The sequence below is a fragment of the Lytechinus variegatus genome, chromosome 4 (genome assembly GCF_018143015.1).
Source record: "Lytechinus variegatus isolate NC3 chromosome 4, Lvar_3.0, whole genome shotgun sequence".
NCBI classification, from domain to species: Eukaryota; Metazoa; Echinodermata; class Echinoidea; order Temnopleuroida; family Toxopneustidae; genus Lytechinus; species Lytechinus variegatus.
Window position 1 is genome coordinate 26,076,470 of NC_054743.1, and position 22,048 is coordinate 26,098,517.

The following is a 22,048-nucleotide window of genomic DNA, read 5'->3' on the forward strand; positions in this document are numbered from 1 at the left end:
TCGATAATCCGAAAACGAAATAGGGTTCGTTGTTCCGAAGGTTCGTTAATCCGAAAACGAAATAAGGTTCGTTTTTCCGAAGGTTCGATAATCCGAAAACAAAATAAGGTTCGTTTTTCCGAAGGTTCGTTAATCCGAAAACGAAATAAGGTTCGTTAATCCGAAAACGAAATAAGGTTCGTTAATCCGAAAACGAAATAAGGTTCGTTAATCCGAAAACAAAATAAGGTTCGTTAATCCGAAAACAAAATAAGGTTCGTTAATCCGAAAAATGAAAACCGGGAAAGCAGAGGCAGAGGCAAGGGGGGGGTGGACACTTGCCGTTCAATTGTTATGAGGATGGGAAGGCAAGGGCGGCCAAACGAATTTTCGTTTGGGGGTAAAGCCAAAAAATGAAACTCATACGTCAAAATGGGCACTTTGGTGATATTTTCACCTTAAGATTATCAAAAAAAAAACTTTTTTGAAATGACTTCTTATTATGGCAAAATGTATATTTAGCCTTTATTTTTCGGGAGAGAGTATAATGAGCGAGCGGCTTGGTAAAAAAAATCAAATGTTAAGTTGTAAAACTCGTTTTGGGGATCAATTATTCTTTAAATGGCATTATTGCGAGGTGTTGCGAGCGTGAATCACAAGCTAAAACTTAAGGGTATTTCAATAAAAATGGAAATAAGTTTTTAAAAATCCGAGCAGATTTCTGCTGTCACTAAAAATATGTACATCTAACTAAAGAATTAACACGAGCGCAATACGCGAGCTTAAACATAAAATACTGACCAGAAAAGGAATCTTAAAGAAAGAATTTAGTGACCTCTTTAGGATACATATTTCACCAATCGAATAACTGAGAGTGCGAAGCGCAAGCTGAAAATTTGCAATATTCCAGCCTGAAAACTTTACTTTAAAAAGAGTATTTTATTTCGAAAACATGAAAAACAGCATATTTATTTTTGAAAAAAGATCTTTCCCATTTTTTGAAAAATATGCATTTCCCTGTTTTTTTATTTCATTTTTGGGGTGCAAGTGCCCCCTGCCTCCCTCCCGGCGGATCCAACTTTTGTCAAAGGGGGGGGGCAATTTTTTTTCGGCCATATTTTCCTCGATCGGCAGCTTAAAGTTGATTTTTGTTTGTTTTTTGAAAGGGTAGTCCTAACAGTCAATAATTAGCTTTATACTTATAAAATAAAGTAAATATGTAATAACATGATAAACCCTTTTTAAATAATGCGAGCGCGAGCTATATTTTTTTTTATATGATGGGCAATATGTTTGTGATCTTCAAAACGAGATGCCTATGTAACTAGATAATAACTGCGAGCAAGAAGCGCGAACAGAAATTTTAAATATAAGCTCTGACCTGATCTAAAGGGGACATTTTAAGAACTTTTTGCAGTTAGCCATGAAGACGATGCGTGTTTCAACCAGTGGCGGCGGAACGTATTTTCCTTTTTTTTTGGGGGGGGGGAGCCAAAAAGGGGCCAATAGGGGCATTTTGGTGCAAACGGATATTTTCGCCATAAGATTATCATCTGTGTAAAGAGGTTGTGTGTTTTGTAGTAATTAAGTTGAGCAAAAAAATTTAAGTGATCTCTGATTGGTAAGTTATATATTACGTTTCATTTCTGCGAGCGTAGCGAGCAAGCGGTTTGGGGGGAATGTAAAATTCGCCTATTTGGTCAATTACTGTTAAAAGGGCATCCTTGTGAGATGTTGCCAGCGAATCACGTGCTCAAACTTTTGGAAATTTCATGTAGGCCTAAAATGATAAAAATTATATTATTTACCCAGGGAAGCCACTTCAGTTCTGAAAACTGTTCTCCCAGCTATTATTATTATTATCCGAGTTTGTTACCAACATGAATAATTTTCATTTTCGGAAATACGAACCTTATTAAATTTTCGGATTAACGAACCTTATTTTATTTCGGATTAACGAACCTTATTTTATTTCGGATTAACGAACCTTATTTTGTTTTCGGATTAACGAACCTTCGGAATTACGAACCTTTTTTCGTTTTCGGATTAACGAACCTTCGGAATTACGAACCTTATTTCGTTTTCGGATTAACGAACCTTCGGAATTACGAACCTTATTTCGTTTTCGGATTAACGAACCTTCGGAATTACAAACCTTATTTCGTTTTCGGACTGACGAACCTTCGGAATTACGAACCTTATTTCGTTTTCGGATTGACGAACCTTCGGAATTACGAACCTTCGGAAATACGAACCTTCGGAATAACCGAACCTTCGGAATTACGAAGCTTCGGAATTACGAATGTATGCGATTTAGGTTTATGCAAAAGGAATGTCTCATTATAGGGCCTTGATCGAAGACATATTGATCACTGCTACATGAAATAAAATACAAACGATAGATGATTATCCTTTTGAAAGTACAGAGGCATCTAATATCATTCTGTTAAGGGGAAGTTCACCCTGACAAAAAGTTTATTGTAAAAATAGCAGAAAAAATAATGAAAAATATTGCCGAAGAAAAATTCATCAAATAATTAAAAAGTTATTAGAATGTCAATTATTTGATTTGTGACGTCATATGCGAGCAGCATTCCTACATAGCGAATGGTAAAAAATCAATGAAATGTCATTTTCTCAAAAAATTGAAAATATTTTTTACTGTACCTTTTGTATATCAATAGACAAATCATTTCACACCCGATCATGAATAGAAAACAAAATCAAGTCATCAGGAACCGTATACAATTTGAAATTCATGCGTTTTATATTACATAACACATGGGGCAGCTGCTCGTTTATGACGACACAAATCCAAAACTTTGAACTCTAATAACTTTCTTACTCTTTAACGGATTTTCCTCAAACCTTCACCAATATTTTTTACTATTTTTTCTGCTATTTTTACAACAAAGTCTTTTTCAGGGTGAACTTTCCCTTTAAGGCCATAATCGGTTTTTAAGAAATTATCTGGGGCCTTTGATTATTTTTTCTTCATCGGGACGCTTGTCTAGGGTATAAACATTCATTTCCCTCATCGTGTAGAAAATTGTATCACATACACTGACTCTCCTCGCCCCATTAAAAAAAAGTTCCACGACCAATAAAAGCAAAATGTGAAGGAAAGAAAGGGAAAGCTTAAAAGGGTGAAATGTTATTTTTTTGTTGTTGAAGTTTTATGCCAAAATCTTTCACAAAGTAGGATTTTTATTTTGAACAGGCCAAATTTTAAAGATTTTATTTCCAGACAAGCCAAAGTTTTGCCCCTTAAAATTTTTGCCTTACTTTGCCACTGGTACTACATTAATCTATCTCCCTCTATCTTCTTTGCTGTTATATTATTACTTGTCTGTTCACGGTACAGAAACAAATTGCACCTATATAAGAATGATTTGTGTCAGCTTCAAGCTTTTATCGAATGGTTTGTCCGGAGACATTTAGTTTTAATCTGTATCTGATGTCAGAAAGGCATAAAAACCATTTCTCTGTTATTATATAAGTTCAAAGGAGAAGCTCACCCTGACAAAAATGTTACTGTAAAAATAGCAACTACATGTAAAAATAATAAACGCTATTGTCGAAGGTTTGATAAAAAAAGTTATTAGAATTTTGATTATTTGATTTGTGACTTCATATGCGAGCAATTTTCCTATATCGTTTGGCAAAATGTCATTTTCTCAGAAAATTGAAAATGGTTTTTACTGTACTCAGTATATTTACACAAATATCATTTCACACCCGTTCCTAAAAAGTAAGCAAAAACGAGTCATCGCGAAAATGTATGTATTTTATATAACATAGCATATGGGCAGCTGCTTGTTTATGACGTCACAAATCCGTAACTTAACATTCTAATGACTTCCTTAATCTTCATTGTTTTTTCCTCAAATCTTCACAAATATGTTTTATAGCAGTAGTATAGTAGTAGTAGTAGTAGTAGTAGTAGTAGTAGTAGTAGTAGTAGTAGTAGTAGTAGTAGTAGTAGTAGTAGTAGAAGTAATAGTAGTAGTAATAGAAGAAGTAGTAGTAGTAGTAGTAGTAGTAGTAGTAGTAGTAGTAATAGCAGTAGTAGTAGTAGTAGTAGTAGTAGTAGTAGTAGTAGTAGTAGTAGTAGTAGTAGTAGTAGTAGTAGTAGTAGTAGTAGTAGTAGTAGTAGTAGTAGTAGTAGTAGTAATAGAAGTAGTAGTAGTAGTAGTAGTAGTAGTAGTAGTAGTAGTAATAGTAACAATATGCCTAGTAATATTAATCATATTCATAATAATAACAATAGTAATTAAGAAAATAAAACGAAACTGACGATGGCAGTAATAATAATGTGATGATTAACGGTTACCGGGTGGAAGAGCCGTGGTGTAGTGGTTCTGACTCTCGCCTTGTAATCAGAGGGTCGTGTGTTCGAATCCCACCGCGGACTTGCGTCGTTTTTAGCAAGGCGTTAATCCACACTTTGCCACTCTCGACCCAGGTGCTAAATGGGTACCCGGTAGGATGCGAAAGATATTGTATGTTTGATTTTGCCAGCGCCATAATGTGGCTGCGACGAATGCAAGGAATGCTCCCCAGGGAGTGGAATTTGTGCACTTTTCGTGCTTGATTGAAATGAATGCAATGACCGGGGTAATAATACGCTATAACGCGCTTTGCGCTTTGGGAAAAAGCTCTTTATAAAAATTGGATTATTATTATCATCATTATTATTATGGCAAAAAGAGGCTGCTGAAAACCGCTTATCTAATAAAAGAGAGCCAATGGAGTAAATTAGAAAGTCAAAAGGGGCCTAAGCTTTCGATCCAAGCAGAATCTTCGTCGGAGGCAAAATGACAAACATATAAAGTGGAACAACCATAATATAGACCACAGACAAGCTACAACAACACTAGAAACAAGGAGACAAAAGGGGCATTAGTGAGATTATGATAATGACAACAATGATACTATCATTCAAATATTTATCCATTTATTCATCATTCATTTCAACAGGTTAGCCAATCAAACAAAAGTAGATTTTCCATGATGATGCCCTGAATAAAAAATGATAATGATAGCAGTGAATAATGAATATCCAATGCACTGGAAAATACAACCATAATTTAAAGTCATATTAAATAGAAAACAAATGAGAGCAGTATAACATATAAAAGGAAAGAACATAATTGCACAGACAATTAAGTGATAGAATTCATGAGCTTTTGATGTGGGAAACAGAATTTCATCCAAGCTAACCAGCCAAACCAGAACATGTTTTTAGAAATAGTTGAATTGAGTATATCCTAAATACCATGAGCTAGAATATTACATGAAAGGGGCCATTATGATAAAAAAAACACTCTAATAGAAATCTGTGTGGCATTTACAAATTATTATTTGAGCACTCTGTGGAGTGTTGATATTATGACCTTTAGAATTTCTCTTTAAAATCAGTTTTACACAATCAACTGATAACATCATTTAAACAGGTAAAGATAAAAATATTAGGCCTATACACCTGACTTTTTATATTACTTTCTTAAAAACATCCATCTTAAGGTAGTAAAATTGATTCGAAGTGGTATACATTACACTTCAAATCAGTCTCGCTGCCCTCTTTTTGATATTTAGTTTACTTTTTGACCTTACTTAAAAGACAAGTCCACCTCAACAAAAGTTGATTAGAATAAAAAGAAAAAAAAATCCAACAAGCATTACACAAAAAATTTCATCAATATCGGATGTACAATATAGAAAGTTATGACATTTTAACGTTTCGCTTAATTTCACAAAACGTCCTGGTCGGTATGAAAATGGGAGACTGATGGCGTCATCCACTCACTATTTCTTGTGTATTTTATTATATAAAATATGACATATTCTAATTTGTTCCATACTGTTAATTCCTCCCTGAACACCTGGAATTAGTATTGTTTTAATACTATATATTGTTCAGTCAAGTTGGTCCTTATTGTCAAATCTGTAAAAAATGAAAAATTGTATAATTTAAACAATAAACAACAAAAGAAATAGTAAGTGAGGGACATCATCGACCGTCTCATTTGCATGTCACTTAGTTGTGCATATCACTGTTTTAAAAATAAGCGAAAGTTTGAAATGTCATTGCTTTCTTATTTTACATCCGATTTTGATAAAATTTACAGCGTTATGCTAGTTTGATGTTTCCCTATTTATTCAAATCAACATTTTTTCTGAGGTGAACTTGACTTTTAAGTCTATTTCCCCAATCATAACGATAACTTATTTGTGATTAAGTACTATAACAATGGCGCTGAGGCAATTGTGCCTCGAAAGATGTTTTAATGACTAGTTAAAAATAAGTGGAATGTTCATGGCTGTCTCACCTGCATCACGCGATTTAATATAGCAGCAGTGCTGACTTTGAAAACTACTATAAACTAATTATTCACAAAAAACACCATTGACATAATGACCATTTATATAATGATACAATACTACATTCATTGACATTTGACCTTGATCATGTGACCTAAAACTTGTCAGTGATACTTGATTACCCCTGCATCCACATTTTATACACTATACAAACTTTGAAAGTTATGACAGCAATGTAATAATTACCTCTAAAATGGCCAAAGTTCAATGACCTTACATGACCTTTGACATTGGTCATGTGACCTGAAACTCGCATGAGATGTTCAGTGATACTTGATGACTCTTATGTCCAAGTTTTATGAACTAGACCAATATACTTACAGAGTTATGATAGTAATTCAACAAATAGCCACAACATGGCCAAAGTCCATTGACCTTTGACCTTGGTCATGTGACCTAAAACTCGCACAAGATGTTCAGTGATACTTGGTAACTCTTATATGTCCACGTTTTATGAACTAGACCAATACACTTACAAAGATATGATGGTAATTCAACAAATACCCCCAACACGGCCAAAGTTAATTGACCTTATATGACCTTTGACCTTGGTCATGTGACCTGAAACTCGGATGAGATGTCCAAGTTTCATGAACTAGATCCATATATTTTCTAAGTTATGATTACATTTCAAAAACTTAACCTTAGTTTAAGATTTTGATGTTGATTCCTCCAACATGGTCTAAGTTCATTGACCCTAAATGACCTTTGACATTGGTCATGTACGTGACCTGATACCTGAAATACTTGATTAACCTTATGGATAAGTTTCATTAACAAGGACCATATACTTTCTAAGTTATGCTGTCAGATCAAAAACTTAACCTTAGGTTAATATTTGGTGTTGACGCCGTCGGTAAAGCGGCGCCTATAGTCTCCCTATGCTATGCAGGTGAGACTGAAACTAAACAAACAGGTTACAATTTTACATATCTTTAAAGGTGCATTACGTTTAGAATACCGATTTCTTCAGGCAAACGAACATTATGATTGAAGGTGTTCGAAACAAATTCTGAATGAAAATCATTAGCCAATTTATTTGCTGCTGCTTTGTTTGGAAACCAAATGCATGTTTTAAACGATCTGTCAAAAAGGTAGAAATTAAGCATGTTTTCATTCAGAATTTTCTCAACCACGCGTAATTCATATTTTATGCAGAAGGTCTCGTATGAAGTGAGAAAAGACGGGTATTAAAGTTATGAACTTTTCCTTCCGAATAGATGGCAGTTAAAGCCAGAAAAACTCCCACTCAAAATCGTAATTAGCTCGATCAAATGAAAATTTGGTAGGACCACAACCAGTTATGCGTGCATTATGAACGTTGAGATGGGCTGCATAGAAGAGAAGCACATATTTTTCCATTCATGTACATTGAAAAATTATGATCAAGATAGCAAGAAATTACATTGAATTGCGGTTTTTTTTCTAGAAGGCATTGTGTCTCGACTTTCCGTTTTGTCATCACCCACTCTTCCATTCAACGTACCAAGAGTGCGAGAGCGATTTCTAGATTATGGGAGGGAAATAGTGGGCAGCGACACTTTTACCAAATTCCCAATTTTCAGGGCGTCACGCCCCCCCCCCCCCCCCACCCATCAACGCCAATACATAATAACATTTCGCTGCCTTCAGAAGTCGGCATTGATAGTGAAATATAACTGCGGCCAATTGAAACTGTTTTATATTTCGAATAGCCCAACTGTTTTGATTATGATGAAGAAAATTAAATAGAAATTTTTTTTTTCTTATTTAGAGTTTTAGGACAATATGACATTATGCGTTGCACGCTGCTTTCTCTCAAAATATTTCTCTTCTCGGTGATCAACATAAGATTGACTTATTCGAGAAGGTTTCCCAAACTTTGTAAAGTTCTTCGGGAGTGGTGGTAATCCCGCGAACAGTCAGGGTCTCGTCACTCCGTAAAGAACATACATCAAATCTCCCACTCCATGTTTTGAAACCACGATGTCCAACAGGCTCAACAAGCACCCTCTTAGCAAGGATTCCTTGGAAGACATCTGGAATACCGATAAGAGGCGTTCGCAGCGCCACTCTGTACATAGAAGGCGCCACATCGGCGGATAAGATGTACCCACTGGCGCTGCAGAACGGTGGGTAGAAGCGCCCCCTGTATAGCTCATCAGGCACTTGATAACTCTTCACGTTTACTCCACCCTTCCTTTTGACGGACAATCTTCCGTCACCATAAATTTTCGAACCAAGGTAAACTCTCTGTCCAGCCTCTCCCTTGCTTCGAAGGTCTTTCAAGTAGCGAACAGCACTTCGTAAGTTTACGAAACGATCTTCATCACCTACATACAAATAACGCGCATGCGCGCAATTCTTGGTGATCCAGCGGAGCGCTGTGATGACCTTCAGCGTCTGATTTGGAAAGGAATCAATGAAATTCCCTTGGAGAATGTCCTGGTGCTGTACAACCTCGTTCCTTACATCACTTGTATCTGTTGACACTTCTTGCTTTCCGAGGATAAACAACAGCCTGATGGACTCACCATTGATAGATTGCCCCGAGCCCCAGGTTGTACGGATGGCCTTTCGGATCTCTGAGTTCCTAGGATGGGAGTTAATGAACAAAACCATGAATATGTCTCGGCTTTTTCCTCCTGGCGCGGAGCAGATATCTGGATGGTCAAACTGGAGCCGCAACACTTTATCTAAATGAGGTTTGTTGTCGATATCGCTTGGAAGAACGTAGTCTAAATCCGGATCTCTGCAGTTCATGAGACAGGATTGGTTGCTGAGTTGATCCACTACTCTAACCATTGCATTTGGCTTATCTGGTACAATTGCTGAAACAATGTGATCAACTAAGCAAGGGTTGGAGGATAAGTGCATCGTAGTAAATAGCTTGTCCTGGTTGACCAATGTCCAATTTTGGTTCCTTCCTAATATGCGTGAAAGTGGAAATGTGTTATTAGTCAAGGATAATTTGTATACATCTCTGGCTGCAGCAATACTCATAACGAAGCCAGCACTGGAATTGGGAATTAGAGGATCCGTAGATTGGCCGAACTGTTTCTCTGAAACAATGTGAAAATTAGATGGCTTGTGAGTTTGGATTCTTTGAATGTTGCCTATCAATAACTTTCTATTATTGACGTGAGCATTGTGATGCTTCAGAAGTTTGAACAGTTGCCTGTAATTGACAAACATGGTATCATGGACAATAAGGACATATTTGACCTGATGACAGTTTCGTAGAATCCAATGAAGACCAAGTAATACCAGGGAATCGGACCTTGAATCAAGGTTGAACTGTCCTTTCAGAATGTCCTTATACTTGATGATTTCATTGTTCAATCCTGTAATCATGGTAATGCCATAGCGTGTTCTTGAATCTAGATAATCGCCCACCACGAAGACGGTGTGGACAGTATTATTTTCCACCGTAAACGGTCTCGCCCAGGAATCCCTGATCGCTTGACGGCGAGAACTGGCTTCAAGTTTTGATATCACCAGTGTGATGACGAAGGTGTGATTGTCCCAACAATCAGGCGGTAGCCCTACAGGTTTGTCCTTCTGCAATGGGGTTACCGAATCCTTTTGGGACATGTTGGCAGATTCCAACATCCACTTGTCCGCCTTCTTAAGGTCAACGGTGGGCTTGTGATAGTGGACAATATTCTTGACATTCTCCTTTGAATCCCGCGGTTGGTTTATATCGGCAGAATTCTTTAGTAGCAAGGAGGCGACGATGGCATTAAAGATGGCGAGGACCGTCAGTAAGAGCACCGATAAACGAACCCTCTTTGCAGTCACTCTGCTCAAAATGGTATAACCCATCACTGACTATTGCTGGTCGACATCACAATAAGCAATAACAGTTGATGGTCATTCACCAAAAGAAATATCAATATGTCCTTCATAATCCGTATCTATATATTTATTGTATTCAGTGAAGAATGACAATGGCCGACATAATACTATTCACCGCGATATGCATCGATGCGATTCAACAACCGTTCTAATAAAAATTATATATTACACACGACATCTGCAATTTTTCCGATATCGATCAATAAACTACTTTTGTATACATTGCTTATGCTGGTAGAAATATTGTATTCCTAAGGTCACGCTCCAAACGAGAGCTGTGTTCAAATGTGCGATTTATCATTCGATTGGCAATATTTATGCACTGATCGAAATACGTAATTTATTTTAGTTATTCATTGGTCAAATTATACATCTATCGATTGCTTTCCTGTGGAATACTGATATGTAATTACCTTGAAGATCGGTAGAGAAAAATCAAACAAACATAACGCTGCTAAGTTCATCGAAATCGGATGTAAAATAAGAAAGTTATCACATTTTAAAGTTTCGCTTATTTTTCACAAAACAGTTAAATGCACAACTCAGTGATATTCAAATGATGTCCATCACTCATTATTTCTTTTGTTCTTTATTGTTTGATTAATCATGTTAATACAATATTTAAATTTTTACAGATTTGAAGGACCAACTGTTAAAACAATGGTAATTCCACATGTTCAGGGAGAAATTAAACTTTGTTTCACTTGACAAGGACGAGAAAATTAGAATATTTCATTTTTCATATAATAAAATACAAAAGAATAGTGAGTGGGTGACGTCATTAGTCTGCCAGTTTGCATACCGACCAGGATGTGCATATAAATGTTTTGTAAAATTAAGCGAAACTTTAAAATGTCGTAACTCTTATTTTACATCCGATTTTGATGAAATTTTCAGTATTTTGATTGTTTGCTTTTTCTCCTTTTTCCAAATTAACTTTTTGTTGGGATGGACTTGTCCTTTAAGTAAAAGAGTAAAAATGTAACACCCAGTACACTTCTAATTCGAAATCACGCATAAAACAAATAAAAAAGGGTCTCTCTTGTGAAGCGGTTTTGTACTAAAGAGACCACCCTTTTGAATAAAGCAGAATAAATAAATAAATAAATAAATAATGATTAAATCAAAACCGCCAAACATAATCAAGCAGATATGCAAAGAGAAATTGTTTCATTGGGAGTGCACACATGACCGTTGGAGATTGCTGCATTTATTGTGTCAATTTATGTCATTTTGGCTCAGGTCATTTTTCACACCCTGGGCAAAAAAGATCAATATTCACTCAAGCATGAAAAAAATATTGTCTTCCTGGGCCCTGTCTTACAAAGAGTTGCTATTGATCCGATCAACCACAACTTTCGACGGTCAGCAACATCATCATCTAAAAGGTATGTTTGTTCAAAATATTTTCTAGATATAATATATTCATCATTCTCTTGAAAATTCAGTGTGATTCTTTTTGTTTCTCAAGGAGATTGTGCAGTTTTCCTGTAGAAAAAAAATGGTATGGATGGATTTCCATATAGAGTTGAGATTGATCGAATCAATCATAACTCTTTGTTAGACGGGGCCCGGATGTCACCTGATAGAGGAACATTAGAACATCCATCAATTTTCAAAAAGAAATCCTTCTTCATACTATACATTCTAAAATTGAAATTTTAAATCATTATTTGAAAGGTTGGAGGAGTGACAACATTTAATTTTAGGAAGGATATTCACGCCCGGAAATAAAAAAAAAATAACAAAACTCACCTAAAATTCACTTTTTTCTTGACCGGCTACAAAATGAATACTATGAGTACGTGCGAGAAACATCAATTTGTATATCCCTGTAAATTTTGTGTAATACAATTGTGCGCAACGGTTACGTAAGAAATGAAAACAAGTCGAATGCCTCTGGCCGTCTCACCTGCATCACGCGGTTCAATATAGCAGCAGTGCTGACTTTGAATACTACTCTAACTCGCACAAGATGTTCAGTGATACATGTTTACTCTTATGTCCACTTTTTATGAACTAGACCAATAAACTTACAGAGATATGATGGTTATTCACCAAAAAACCCCAACATGGCCAAAGTTCATTGACCTTACATGACCTTTGACCATGATCTGTGACCTGAAAGTTTCTCAAACAGGATATTCAGTGATACTTGATTACTCTTATGTACAAGTTTCATGAATCAGATCCATAAACTTTCAAAGTTATGATGGTAATTCAACAGATACACCCAATTCGGCCAAAGTTCATTGACCTTTGACCTTGGTCATGTGACCTGAAACGTGCACAGGATGTTCAGTGATACTTGATTACTCTAATGTCCAAGTTTAATGAACTAGCCCAATAAACTTCCAAAGTTATGATGGTAATTCAACAGATACCCCCGATTCGGCCAAAGTTCATTGACCCTAATGACCTTTGACCTTAATCATGAGACCTGAAACTTGCACAAAATTTTCAGTGATGCTTGATTACTATTATGTCCAAGTTTCATGAATCAGATCCATAAACTTTCAGTTATGATGGGAATTCAACAGATATCCCCAATTCGGCCAAAGTTCATTGACCCTAAATGACCTTTGACCCTGGTCATGTGACGTGAAACTCATGCAGGATGTTCAGTGATACTTGATTAACCTTATGTCCAAGTTTCATGAACTAGGTCCATATATTTTCTAAGTTATGATGACATTTCAAAAACTTAACCACAGGTTAAGATTTCGATGTTGATTCCTCCAACATGGTCTAAGTTCATTGACCCTAAATGACCTTTGACCTTGGTCATGTGACATGAAACTCTAATAGGATGTTCAGTAATACTTGATTAACCTTATGGCCAAGTTTCATGAACTAAGTCCATATACTTTCTAAGTTATGATGTCATTTCAAAAACTTAGCCTCAATTCAATTCAATTCAATTCAATTTATTTTTCTCAGTATAAAAACAATACAAATATAGTACAAACATTAAATAAATCAGACATGGATATAAATAAAATATTATACTGAAAGGGTAGCAGCCAAAAAGAAGTTAACCTTATGTACGGCCGACCCGAATAAAATACATTATTTGAACAATTAAAGTAGAAAAGGGGAAAGAATTACCTAACTAACCAAACAAACAATCAGAATAATAATTAAGTAAAAAATGAATAAGTAGTGATGATTTTATATTTACAATTTCTCCTAAAAACATTAAGAGAGCAACTATCCTTAAGATCCTTTGATAAAGTATTCCAAATTAATGGTCCCCTATAAAAAATTGAGTTTTGAAATAATTTTGTTCTTACTTTAGGTATATGAAAATCATTATTGCCCCTGGTTGTATAATTATGTACATTACAATTTAAAACAAAATAATTACATATTGACTGAGGTAAAAAATATTTATAACACTTGTACATAAAAATTGCAGTCTCATGATTGTAAAAGTCATAAAATTTCAAAATCCTCTGAGACTTAAAAATTGGTTCTGTATGAGCATAGAAAGACGAATGATTAACAATTCTTATTGCACGTTTTTGAAGTTTAAAAATTCTATCCAGGTGTGAATAAGAAGCACTGCCCCAGGCAAGAATACCGTAACTTAAAAAAGGTGCAACAAGTGCGTGATAAATATTTCGTAAAACAGTAATTGGAAAATTGCGTAATCTGTACAAAATGCCTATGATTTTGGAAATTCTATTACAAATCAAATCAATATGAGGAACCCATAGCAACTTACTATCAATTATAATACCAAGAAATTTGACTTGCGATGCCTTTGCTACACTAAAATTTGCTAATTGCACCTGCAGATTGTCAATGCATATTTTTTTATTTGTAAAAACCATATACTGTGTTTTAGAAATATTTACAGATAATTTATTAATGGTCAACCAAGAAGTCACCTTTTTTAATTCATTATTAAATTGCACTTGCAGAACATCAATATTATCATGTGACATAAAAATATTAGTATCGTCGGCAAATAAAATATATTTCAATTTCGAAGATACATTGCACAGATCATTTATATACAAAGTAAATAAAAGGGGCCCGAGGATAGAACCTTGGGGTACTCCACACCTTAAGTCCTTATAATTTGATTGTTGACTATTCGATTTCGATATTCTTGTGAAATATACGAATAAAGAATTAATTAAGATTACGAATTTGATAAGACAACCTTTATGTAATTCGGTAAAGATCATATAAAACATTTGTATTTGTATTGTTACAAATTGTTGTCTATGACTTAAATAGTTGTTTAAAAGATCCCAAATTTTCCCCCTTATTCCATATTTGAATAATTTTTTCATGAGTATTCTATGATCAAGTGTGTCAAACGCTCTCTGTAAATCCAAAAATAAGCCAATTGATACACCTTTCATTTCAATAACACTAGTAATACTTTGAATAAAATCAAGTAATGCTGGTTAAGATTTGATGTTGACGCCGCCGCCGCCGCCGCCGTCGGAAAAGCGGCGCCTATAGTCTCACTTTGCTTCGCAGGTGAGACAAAAACCTGCTTCAAAAATATATATTATTGATATATGCAATGTTACTGATTTTTTTCATTTTGTCCTCTTTCCAGATGACACAAACTTAATCGCTTTCAATTTCGATTTCGATATTCTTGTGAAATATACGAATAAAGAATTAATTAAGATTACGAATTTGATAAGACAACCTTTATGTAATTCGGTAAAGATCATATAAAACATTGTATTTCAGAAGTTAATATATTCAAGGAATGGAATCCCTTTGAGTACTTCGAAAACCACTAAATTTCTTGGAATTATTTTAGATGATTCATTATCCTATAACAGCTATCGTTCTATTTATATCTAATAAAATTGCAAAAAAAATGTTGGCATTCCTTTGAAACTAAGTAGCTTCTTGGAACAGAAAGAGTCGTTAATGATATATAATAGTCTTACCTCACCTTACCTTCCAATATTGCAATATTGTTTGGGCAAATATTGGAACAACAAAATTGAAACCCTTTCATCAATTAAAAAAAAACGGGTTTTTTTTCAATCAGGATAAAAAAATGAAAGATATCATGAGATGTAAAACAAGTCTAAGATTAAAAAACCGTTTGAACCTGTGAAAAATCTCGAGCGGTTTTTGAGATATGAGTTAAAAGAGTCGAAAACGGGTCTATTTTGTCAAGTTTTTGACGCCGGAATAGGGGATTTGCCACGGTGCGCGTTAAGTGAACACAACAAATTTTTATGTATTCATACTAGTCATACTACATTATTTAGCAGAGACTGAAGCTTTTAGTCTAACTATAAGTAAGATGTATTCTAGGCCTACGTGTACTAGATCTATCCCTGTCCTAAGGCTAAGCCTTTCGGGGGGGGGGGGGCACCGGCGGATCCGACTTTCGCCAATAGGGGACGGGGCCCGAAATTATCTTCACCTATATTTTCCCCGATCAGTCACTTCTTCGTTTTATTCTTATTAAACAACATAAACATGAAATAATCTCATAAGCCTTATGAAAAGTGCGAGCGCGAAGCGCGAACAATATTTTTTTTTTACTTTCATGTATTTTTTCCTGAAAACTTAATTTTCTGGGCAATGTTATGTGTGAACTTGAACAAGATTCGTATTTAACTAGATAGTTACTGCGAACGCCAATATATTTCAATTATGCGAGCGCGAAGCGCGAGCAAATATTTTTGTCATTCGGACCGAAAAAATTGGTCGTTCTAATTTTTGTATTAATAAATGGGATGTAACTAAACAATTGATGCGAGCGCGAAGCTCAAGGGGAAGAAAATTGAGATTTTAGACCTAAAAGCAGGACACTTTATTCATATTATGTAAATCATAAATATGATATAGTCAATTGGATATCATTAATAATGCGATCGTGAAGCGTGGCAGACAATTATTGATATTCTGATGTGTAACTGGATAATTCAAGTACATTTTAAATAAAGAACATGCAGGCTATCGCGCATTTTTTAGATTAACATTTGTATAATGGAACATTATTGAATACACGTAGACAATATACACCCAGTGTGGGCTTAAAACGCTGATTTATGTAGACCATAAAACGGACATTTTACAGACCACTTAAATTTGTAAATGAAAAAAATAATGAAAGCTCGATGTCCGAGCTAAAATATGTTTTGTATATTGACTTCAAAACTTGCTCCATATCAGCCTATTGAGCAAGATATGAATCTCATCGAACAGCCAATCCTGGTGCGAAGCGCAAGCAAACATTTTATAAAGTAACATGAAAGATTTGTTTTTTTAATTGCAAGTCTTCCCCTCACATTATTTCATTCACTCGTCTTCCTCCTCTTATTTTCCTCTTCTTTTTTCTTTTCTTCTTTCTCCCTTTTTCTTTCTTTTTTTTTTTGCTCTGCCAATTTTTCCCCCGTAGCTACGCCCCTGAAAGACAACGCTGGATCTCAGTACGCTTACAATTACGTCACAATGGTAAACTTGAAGTAAATGAAAGCGCACAAATTGCCGATGCAAAATCGGCTTTCTGTTTGCACGTAGTACAAAAGTGCATTGGCTCGCGGTTCAGAACCTAGTATACTTTGGTGGTGCACAATTCCCGGTTCTACACCGCGAGCTGATGCAGGTTACTTGCGTTTACACGCTATGCATGAAAAAGCCGATGCTGCATCGGCTTCTGGCTAACGTTTACACCCCCGGGGGGCCACTTCCATTCACGATTGGATACCATGCGCGACCACGGGGTCTCGAAAAGCACCCTAAACACGTAATTTCCATATTATGAAAATGCACCCCTTAACAAGTATTGGCGTGTGAAACCCTTCCCTTAACAAGTATTGGAAACAAAACGATACTCTTGGCAAATATTCCCTGAAATGAACCCCTAAACAAGTACAGGAATGTTTTATTGTTACGGGTCCTTTGATTGTCGGCTTTACCGGGCTTTACCTTTTTGGTTTAGTACGACCCCACCTTCTACACCTCGTGCAAATAGGACTCTAAACACGTAGTGTTGGGGCAAAAAGGACATCCTTTATAAAACATTTTAATTTTGTTTCATCATCCCCGCAAATTCGACCCTAAACACGTAATTTTCCTAGCGAAATAGATACCCTTTTTTCCTTATTTTTGTGTTTTTGACACCCTTTTCACGTTACGTACGTAACGTGCCCTATCGTGAAAAGGACATCCTTTTTACGTGTTTTTTTGGTCGCGCATGGTATCCACTCGTCAATGTAAGTGGCCCCCCCGGGTTTACACGTTGTTAGAGCTCACGGTTCAGAAGGCGAGCCGATGCAAAAAACTGAAATGATACGCACACCATAAAATAAACGTCATAATAAAGACAACGCTGGATCAGTGCGCTAACAATAACGTCACAATGGTAAAATAAATGAAATGCGCATAAATTGCCGATGCAGAATCGGCTTTCTGTTTACTCGTGGTAAAAAAGCCGATTCTGCATCGACTCGCAGTTCAGAACCTACTACTTTGGTGGTGCTAATTCCCGGTTCTGAACCGCGAGCCGATGCAAGTTACTCGCGTTAACACGCTATGAAAAAGCCGATTCAAATGCCGATTAAGTGTAAACACGATGTAAACACGGTACAAGTGTAAACAAGAGATCAGGACACATTTTTTTAAGGAAGGTTACACTTTGAAGCAGGATTACTGTTTTAAGAAGGTAACTCTTTAAAGCAGGTCCAACTACATGTATAAGGCCAGGTTACGCAATAAGCACGGGTATCAAACTTTTAAGTCTATTAAAATTAGATTACTTTCTATTTTCAGGTTACATTATATCCCAGGGGCCCGTTGCAGAAAGAGTTGCAATCAATCGCAACTCTAAAAATTTCGGCACAACTTGATTTTCAACCAATCAAAGGCGCGCATTTTGGACTTGCGATTGATTTGGGGGCTTGCGTTTAAACGCAACTCTTTCTGCAACGGGCCCCTGGGGCCTGTTGCAGAAAGAGTTGCAGGGCTGGTTATATTGTAAGGCCCGGTTACACTTTAAGATGTTTCAATTTTAAGCCAAGTTATATTCTTTAGTGCTAGCTCACATTCAATTCAATTTAATTCAATTCTTTTATTTCATTTCCATTCAAAACATAATACAAAGTAATATAAGGCAATACAAATCAAGTACAATTTTATAGGGCATTCTTACTTCGTAAAACAGAAAAAACAGTGTAATATAGACATTACATTACAAGGCCAGGCTACATTATCAGGCAACGTTACACCTTAATTCCAGAAGCTACTACTTTATCAGACTTTGTTCTTGTATTGAAAGTCTTCAGATTACAAAAAAACAATAGTGGTAATTAATGTGTGGGAATTATGCGCAATTTTATACCTATAAAGCCATTTGTGACTTTGAGGATTTCTTTTCTCACTCTTATTACTTTTTTTTGATGATTTTTTCATAAAAACATCACAGTGATCATGTCATGACTTTTTTTCGCAAAAGAATACAAGCAAGAATTAAAAATTCTGCAAAATATTTCTATATGCATTTTAAATTTCTAATTATATGAATTAAACAAGGACCAATTCCAGGGCGTCACTGGTACCTACATTTATCTCCTGCTGGCGGCGAGCTGCTCATTGTTGAAATATGAAAAAAATTGCACGTTGGATCTCAAATCAAAAGTTTTTTATTAGCATATATCATTTGCAGTTTTATTAATCAGATTTGTATATATCCAATATATTGTATTCCTCTGGTAATTATGGAGTCAGGAGACATAGAACTGTTATTTTGGCTGTATAGATCCATGTTTTTTTATATTCATATTTGTGCAATCATCAATTGCAGGATTCTTAAAGTATCAGGATTGGGTTCTGGCTTAGTGGTCGAGGATTTTGGTTTGCGTCCCCCTCCCATCCCCCCCCCCCCACAAACAACAATATAATGTTGACTTGCCATATTAGTATTGTATTTTAACAACTAAGGTATATGTTTTTTCGTATAGTAAGAAATTTTATGTCGTATATATTTTCCTTTACATCATGGATATAATGCTTTTGTCTATTTTTTTTTGGGGGGAGGGGGGTTCATGGAGAATTCATTTGCTTTATACTTCGCTTTTTTCTGTTTTCTTCTCCTTAACAAGATATAGCATCATTTTGCGAGTACATTTGTTTTTTTTATTGCTCTTTCTTTTATGTACATATATTTTATAAAAACTAGAAACGTGCCCACTCCACCTCAAGTAAAAGATTGTCTTGTACACCTCGGGGTGTTGCCTTCTAATCTAAATTGTTTGGTCTTTCTTATTGTATGAGATATATGGAGTTTAATTTAAACCATTATTTTATTAGTCTTTTTTTTGGAGTAGAGTATATGTTACCCATACAGAAAACATGACTTTTGTCTTTCCAAAAGGATTTTCCAAAAGGGGGGCAAATTTTTTAGAGGATATTTCGTCCGCCAAAAAATGTGACAAGCAAAAAAAAATGGTCTTTAACAACACAAATAAAGGATTTCGTACCAGAAAAAAAAAGACTAGCAAAAAAAGGGTCTTCAATTTCAAAGGAGGGGCACACGTCTGTTTTTGCATTGCATTTTTACATTACAAATTAGTAATTTTGCTTCTCCAGGGGCACATCCCCTGGATCTCCTGTGACTCGTCATGGGGAAGGGCAGGGATACGCCCCCTGCATGAGTTGTGACTTGTCAGGGGGGCAGTCTGCCCCCACCCTTAGGTACGCTAGTTAGTATATTGACCACTTGATTTGCTTCACATCTCGGTGTATTTTCTTCTATAAAGTTACATCAGCACTTTATATGTGTTTCTTGAGTGCTTTATGTACTGTATCTTAAGCTTATTATAATGACTTACATTCGTTCATTTTATAATATTTAAGCCTGGTGATGCTTCAGTAGTTGATGTATGTCAAATTCATAGATGCCTTAAAATTTGTCGGGATGTTGCAAAAAAAGTATTTGCGATCAGTTTCAAAATTATAATGCAAATTTACAAGAAATAGATCAATTCATATGATAGCAAATCAATTTATACTTGTTGACGCAAGAAGCAGACCATCAGTTAGTTGCATATTTGCAACGAAATGCATGAATTTCAATTAATTTGGGGACCTGAAATTGACTTGCGATCAATTTCAAGCTCGCAATGTTTGATTGTTGATATATGTATTGTCTTCATGGTTAACTGCAAGCAGCAGTTAACAGATCCTTTTTTGATCAGATCACAACGTATATAGAAAAATTCTGCTCGCGCTTCGCCTTCACAGTAATTATTTAGTTGTATACACATCTCGTTTATGATCACAAACATTGCCCAGAATATTTAAATTTTAGGACAAAGTACATGAAATAGACAAAAATGTACGCGCTCGCAATATTCAATTAAGGCTTATGTGATTACTTTGTATTTATCTTTATTTATAAGAATCAAGCTTAAAAGTGATTATTAGGACAACCCCTAAAAAATCAACTTCGAGCGGCCAATCGGAGAAAATGTGGCTGAAAAAAATATGCCCCCCCCCCCTATTAGCGAACGCTGGATCCACCCCTGTATCCCCACTTGTTTTTTTTTGTATTTCAGTACAGTATATGAAATTAGGTTAATTCACAAATTTTCTACCGAAAACTAAAACAATTGGATTGACAACTGATTTATACGCACTTTACTGCCGCATCTTATTTTATCATAATGGAGACACATCATTTACGCATGTATGAAAAAATGAAACATTTATGATATCATGTCAAAAGAAAAAGGAAAGTGGAAATTTGACATCAGCCCACCAAATGAATATTCATGACGATGTGCATAAAACTGTTTTCACAAAATATCGATAAACTTTAAAATTCAATAACTTCGTTATTGTTATCCGATTTCGATGAAATTTTCAGCATTTGCTCAGTAAAGTTTATTCTATTTATTTAGATATAAATATTTTCGGCCCTGACCTTGCTTTTCATGAGAATTTGGTTTCCGACTATTTGAAATGCTAACTTTCACTTCTGACATGGCAATAAATGCCCAAGTTTATAACATATGTGTAATCCTGCTCTGTTTAGTATTTATGAAAAGAAATGTCAGTTTATTGATTAAAACCACTGGCGTAAGGAAGGGGGTTCTGGCTCTAGTCCCTCAAAAGTTCAAAAATTGGAGAAAAACAATAAGTGAGCACAACGAAGGAGGAAAGATGTACAATCTCTTTCTTGGTACCATTTTTTGATTTGATTTGCATTTTTTATTTTCATTTACAAATTCATAATAATAACTAGAGAATAATTATAATTCGCAATAATACATACATACATACATGACAAACAAAAAACAATTGGATTAAAATGTCAATTTTAAAAAGTGAACATGTATAGAAAATTAACAAAGTATTGAATGATTAAGTGCAGTAAGTCGAGGAGAAGGTCCCTAGATCCCGAAAACACGAATAGTAGGCCTATAATTTGTTTTTCTTAAAGTAAAATACAATAAGCCAAACATTGTTTCGATGACTGCATACATTGAACACTTAAAATGTAGGATGTAAATACAAATGACACGCATAAATTGCATTATATTATTGTGCCAATAATTATTAGTGCATAAATAAATAAAATGAAAAAGCTGTTGTAAGAGTAAGAGAAAGAGAGAGAGAGGGGGGGGGGGGGAGAGAAAAAAAAAGATTCTTCAAGTCACTCACTGTTGGGTTTATGTATTTGGAAAACAAATGTGCCTTTCCATTTTTCTTAAAAGCTATGCAAGCTTTGGAAAACCTTTAAGCTATCATTTAATGAAATCCAGAATTTAATCCTAAGAAACGAAAATATCTTAATTGCAAAAAAATATTGTCATTTCATCGTTAAGATACACACAAAAAGATAATTGGATAA